Below are 7,127 nucleotides of genomic sequence, written 5' to 3' on the forward strand. Positions count from 1 at the left end.
CATTTTAGAAACAGACATAAAGATGGCATACATTTAGGTAGTAGACTGAGAATTAGATGGGTATCAGATAATTCAAGAACTGGAAACTCTAACGCATAGTACTTAAATCGATTTCAAATATTACACAAGTCAGCAAAATGGTGTCCCCAATCAGAGTTCTTATGATCTTTTCTTTGATGCTATCTGCGACAAAAGATTACAGATCATAAATATGATAATAATATATTATTATGTTTCTGAAAATAAAAATTCCGATTTTTATGCGAACACGTATATTTTTTTTATGATGCGCCTTTTTGGTTTCTTTATTAAGAAAACACTGGTTACGTTATCATAGGAATATGTTGATCGTCATGGAATTATTTCATTCATAATAAAGCTGCGTTTACTAACTAACAATAACAACAACAAAAATCAGAAAATGAAGTTATTAATAAGCAAATTAAAATGTGAAATCCACATATCCATGCTTTATTACTGAGTAAAGCAAGGATCTCAAAAACATACACACATCTTTATAAATATCTTTCATCTGAATCATCATTCATTAGCAACACTTGCCATATTATTCTTAAATACCTTATGTTACAATTCATATTCTAGAAGTGCAAAGAAATGGTCACAGAGGAAACATTCCTGGAAAGTTTCTACTTTCTCGAATATTAAGTATCCAGAAATAATTGTAATCGTCAAAAAATTCAAACTCGAAATTTTGATGAATCTTCATGTTTCGTACTTTCTTGAGTTCAAAAAAACATTTTTGCATTACGTCTGTATGTGAACCTGATAATTCAAAATCTGGCTGTATTTGGCAAAAGACGGCTGAAATTTGGTATATGGAATTACTACGGAATCAACAGATTTCTATCAAATTTTGAACGAAATTCATTCCGATGAAATCCGGCTGTCTATGTGCAAGTAAAAAAGAAAGCCGTTGTCGTGGCTGGTTCGTGAGTGCTTTGAAAAAAATAGGCAAATAGAAAACTTAACAAATTTATTGCAGATTCGTTCGGGTTACTCTGCTCAGTAACTCCTTCTCCTCCAAGAGCCAACACTCGAATGACATCACTCTTTTTAATTACACTCGCGCTAGTTGTCTAGCGCCATCTATGAACGTTTATTTTCTAACGTTTCAAAATCCAATCACTACAGCCGTAATTACAAAAGCTAGATGGATAAAATTTTGTACGAATATTTAGCATCTAAAAAATAGGTCCTTATCAAATTTTTAATTAATCTACAGAAGTCTTCACATCTGTCCGTCTTTATTTTGGCATGCATGTCAACTTGATAGATAGAAAGCGTAATTTCTTCAATAAAGGAAATTTGTTTGTGATTTACAGCTATATTTTTTGCAACAAATTTTAGTTTCAATTGGTCGGGTTAAAAGTGGTTGGAAAAACATATTTGATTACCTGGAACTTGGGTATAAAATGCTTGCCAGTTATAGTCATCAAAAAATATCGCCAAAGATCAAGCGCTAGATTCATGTCAAAGATAGAAATTGGTCACTACTGCTCTCCAATTGTATGCATTTAATATATAAGTACCAGTTTTCTTTACCATATTATGAATCACACAACTCTCGGGGGTTGGATAGAATCTCGACTTAAAAATTTTCATCATACAGAAACATTTTCCTAGATCAAAATAAAAATGACTAGGGTTCTTTTGTATTCGCTTTAGATTTTTCTGGACTTGTAGAACATTTATCTGCCTTAATTGATCCAACTATTAAAGTAAATCTTAATGGTTAGTAGTGAAGTTCTTCAATTCTTGTAGCTCATTTAGCAATTTCAAAGGATCACACAAAAATCTTAATTTTTTTTCCTATAAAGTAAAATATCAAGAATTTAAAAGACAAATTTATCGGAATTTCGAAATTTTATCCATGTAATGAGTATAGCAAAGAGGCTATACAAAAATGTCCCGTTTCCTACTTGAGATACATTGTAGACCTAAAAACGAATATTAGATTTTTTTTTAAAAAGAAAGACTTCTAAGTCGAAACTTAAATCCAGAATAAAAAAAAATGTTTATCAGCAGAATTTTGTGGATCCAAAATAAATCCTCTTACCACTTTGCAAATAAAATTCTTTTTGATGAAAGAATTTGATATATATTTGAATAAAAATATTAAAAGCTCTTGATATTCAATTGATGTTTTCCTATTTTAAAGATCCGAATATCAAATCAAAACTGTTATGACCGATGATTATATATAGGAAAGTTGATGAGGGATAAAAAAAAATTCGGGAGAAAAGTGAAATCGGTAGAGACTAAAATATTGAGTAGTTTCTAAGAAGTCAATTAGAACTTTTAAAGAAATTACAAGGATATAAACTATACATACTGTAAAAATATTATAAAACTTAAAGGAATTTATTTGAAACATGAGTTTAAAAAAATACTTTTTGCACAAACATGTTGCTTATTTTTTTTGAAGATCTTAATCGTTGAAATATACAGTGACAGAGTTAGAAAAAATCTAAAATTCATGGAGAAACGATGTCAATGACACCGGAATAAGAAAATGATAACAGATTACTGTGGGAACTAAAAGAGAGAGAGAAAGACCTAAATTGTTTCAATATCTAAAGAACAAAGCAGTATTTAAAGCGTAAAAGTAGAATAAAATTAGAACTTTTTTTTAAGATATATATCTAACTTTTAATTTTTATTTGACTTCTTATAATTATTTTGTTAATTAATTTTATTTCAAAAATTCATTTTTTTAATTATATGCTTGAATGTTCTTAAAATGTCTCAAATTCGATAATACTATGAGCCATTGTTATTCATATTTGAGATGTCAGTGCTTTTACTTTTAATGATACTTTTAAAAACAAATGCACAATTTGTTCTAAAAAATTATATAATTAGCAAAATATTATTTTTTCTATCTCCAAAAAAGAGGTCATACTAAATACAAGCTGTGATAAAAGTATTTACGTATAATGCAGCAATTTGTATTAAAAAATTTAAGGAATTGGTATCATCTTTATATTCATAAATCTTAATTCTGGTTTCTGGAAAAGGAAATTGGACAAAAGTATGCAGGCGTCTGATAGTTATTGTGCATTTCCCACAAGATGTAAGCTTTAAAAGACGCTGACCATAAATGTTCGAAAATTGCCAGTTGAAACTGCTATTAACTAATAAAAACAAGATATATATTTAATATGAAATATTATAATTAACTTAAATAAAATCTTATGAAAAAGAATACAAATTTAAAAGAATTCGTTTTTTAAAGAATTCGGACTCTCATTCAAAAATAAAAACAAGATATATATTTAATATGAAATATTATAATTAACTTTAATAAAATCTTATGAAAAAGAATACAAGTTTAAAAGAATTCGTTTTTTAAAGAATTCGGACTCTTATTCAAAATTAAAAATAATTTTTCTATGTCTAATTGGGGCTTTTGGAACTTCAACTTTCGGGGCAAAAATAAAAATATTGTGAAATATATCAAGAAGATATCGTTTACTCGTTTTGTTAAAAAATGATCAATCGATTGAATAAAAATGAACGTCAACTACTGATACTTCTAGGTAGTTTTTAAGTTTACTTGAGAGGGCTCCGAAGATGTCGAAGTCAGTTTCAATCTGTCAATTAAAGTTGAGTATCCAGCAAGATATGAGACAACTTTGTATTGAAACAGTATAACTTACGATTCTTAGCACGTTGGTTGCCATGTATTATTCCCGTGATTCGGATCACTATCTAACAAGATGCATACTTCTTTACTATCTCTTAATAGTAGTAGAGAAGAGAATATCTAATTAGATAGTAGGTGGGAATCACAGGTGGTCCACATGACGCACAACAATTTAAAACAAGGAGATGCAAAATAAATAAAGGCGTGTTCTATTCGCATTAAATTCTGCACTGAATGAGGACTTTTGCTGTCACTCAAATATGGGGGCAAATCATTCATCATTTTAAGTGAAGTTATGAACTTATGAATTCTCTTATACAACTATGTAAAAGCTTTTACGATACATCAATACAGCCCTTTCCAGGTATTATATTACCACGTCCAATGATTTATGTGTTGTAGACTTCTTGTAGCATGAAACGCCCACCTATTTGCAGGAAACCGCCATATTAAATCTCCAAAAACATTTATCAGTTCTTGGTGAATGGAGCATTAGATTTCTGCGGAACAACAAGGATTCAGAACACCTGTAACAGTTCTGAACTGAAAACTTTCATGTGTTTACTTTTAAATTTTAAGTAAACACAAGATAAAGAATGAGAATAATAAGAATTTAAGTATAAAGATTTGAAGAAATTTTTTTACGGATATCAGAAGAAATTGAGGAAGCAGGTATTGTGTTCTTTAATTTATTAAGAATTTTTATTGCTTTTGTGAATTTTTTCAGTTTTTTTCCTTATTTATTCTTTCAATTTTGAATATCATGGTAATATAAGACTTTGATTTATGATACGGTTTGCAATTTACTCATTTTAATTGCCTCTAAGAAATTTTATTTACAATTATAAAATTTATATGTATCGAGTAAACAAATAGATTTTGACAGGTTATTTGATTTAGTGATATTAGTGATGCTTACTTTGATATATTGTTTATTTGATATATTTTATATTTTGTTTAAATTGACTTTAATATATTTCTGTATGGAATATTTCAACCTTGATTGTTTTGATCGTAATTTTTATAGCATTATCTGGTCGTTTGGGAGCCTAGTGAGTGCATACAATTATGGTAAGCATTCTAAAATTTTGGGACTTGTTTAACCCTCTAAAAAGCAAACTGAAAATATTGATAAGGGCGATTATTTAAAGCTAATGATGAGGTAATTAAGAACTTTTAAAAAAAATATGGGAAAATACACAGACAGGATGATAACCCGAAAAAAATTTCTATAAATAGTTTATAAGTCAACACGTGAATTTTATGTGGATATGTTTATGGATCTTTGTTTATAAATCCATAGAGGCAGATTAAACATTTAAGAGTTGGTACTACAAATAATAAATAGGTAGTTAATGTGAAAGTAAAAACTTAATGAAAAATAAGCTCCAAGTTGGATGGCACAAGAACTAATAAATAGATTATATCCAGAATGATAGGGAAGCAACTAAAACATACATCTAATAAATTAATAAATAGAAGAGAAAAGTAAAATGAAATATTGCCTTGAGGAGGTAAAAAAAAAGTACCCGGGTGGCGCAGGTCTATTACCAGTCATTTTTAGCCTCTTTCTGAGGTGGAAAAAGTTCTTTGAACTTCCCATTAATTCAAATATCTAAGAAATATGTTCAACATTCCTACCGTAAAACTATAATATTTCAAGCGATACGTGCCAAATGTGGAAATATATAAAATTTTAAATTGTAATTCTACAAAAAAGAAATATTTCTCAAATGAAACATGATTCGTTTGATAAGCGTATTAACGATAGGCGAATATATGGCCAACAAGCGACGAAACTGTAACTTATCTCACTTCTAACAAATGTTCTCGAATAATCGAAGATTAATTAAATGTACAGAAAAATAAATTTGCATTTAATAAAGATCTGATCGTGCCATTATATGTTGTTTACCGATAAAAACCAAAATTTGACATAGCTCTACAGTATAGATCTTGTACCAAATTTCATTTATTTATCTAATGTTTTTTAGTTTTATGCACGCGTTTATACAGATTGACAAAAGGCAAAACTATCATAGAATTTGTTTTAAAATTTGATACAAATATACGCTTGGTAAAACTGTGTAAAAATGTTATCCCTGTAGTTATTTACGTTTTGTTGTTTCCATGTTCACCTGCACTCGGACTGACAAATTTCATCTAAATAGATTTCGTTCAAAGTTTGATAAAAATATACGAATTTTTGGCAAAGACAGACCATCAAATTTCATTCTTCTAGCTTAAAGTATTCTGGAATTGTGCTCCCAGGCAGAGCGATATAAAAATTCCATAAAATTCCCGTCTCGGGAAAATCTTGAGTCTGGCAAAATGTCAAAATCTCGAATTCAAATATTTAACCATTGCGATTATCATAATTTGATATAAAGATTACTAAGATCAATCTTTTGCTATAGTGCGTATGTGATAGAGTAAAAAAGGATGGGCAGAAATGTGTCAATGAATTAATTTAAGAAAGATGGATAAGATATTTAGATTATTACTACTCGAACACCATATTCAATTCAAATGTTGAGCCCGATAATATTTGTCTACACAGAAAATGCAGGAGGTATCTAAGATAAAAAGAAACCATTATTTTGAGCAGCAAACTTTCAGGCCAATATGGATTCAGAAGATAACTTTAATAAATCACAGGGTCTCTTTTTAGTAAATGTTGAATACTAAGAGAGTTTTGGAGTAGAATGTTTGAGTTCCTTAACAAAATAGTTTTGCATTTTTTTTAAAATCTAATCAAGCCCATTCAATTACAGGAATATTTATTTAACAAATATGAATTTTAAATTTTAACAATTACGTCCTTCCGAATCATGAAATCAAAAATTGAATGATTTTTCTTATTCTAAATTAACACTAAAAAGTATTACTTTATAATCAAAACTTTCGCTGATTTATGTATTAATAATGAAAAAATTAATATTTATTTTAGTTAATTTTCTTTAAAATATTCATCAATTCAGCTATCAAATTAATGATAATATGCTGTCAGAAAGTTAGAGACCAAGTCATTTTTGTTAAAGCAATACATATATTAATTTAAGTTGTAAAATATCTCACCATATTTAATTTAGGTTTGTTTTCTTAAAAAAAAATGATTGAAGTTACTAAAATATTTCTTAGAAAATATATTCCATACGTTATATGTGGATGAAAAAATAATGGTAGAACTTGTTATTTTAAATTAAAAATAGCTTGGAAGATGGGAAATTCAGCTTTCGAATTCTTTATGATTTTTCCTTCAAAATTCGCTAAAAAACAAAAGTCATGATTTGTTTAAACTCGAATTCGTTGACTATGTACTGTTATTGTAGGAACGTTACAACTACAGAAATTCTTATATTGTTTTTTTTTTCACTTGATATTCCATTGATAGATTTTACTTGAAAATTCAAAGCAAAGCAAACCTTTAAATAAAGAAAAGAATAACAATTTATAGTCG

This window comes from Argiope bruennichi, chromosome 8 (assembly GCF_947563725.1).
Source record: "Argiope bruennichi chromosome 8, qqArgBrue1.1, whole genome shotgun sequence".
NCBI lineage: Eukaryota > Metazoa > Arthropoda > Arachnida > Araneae > Araneidae > Argiope > Argiope bruennichi.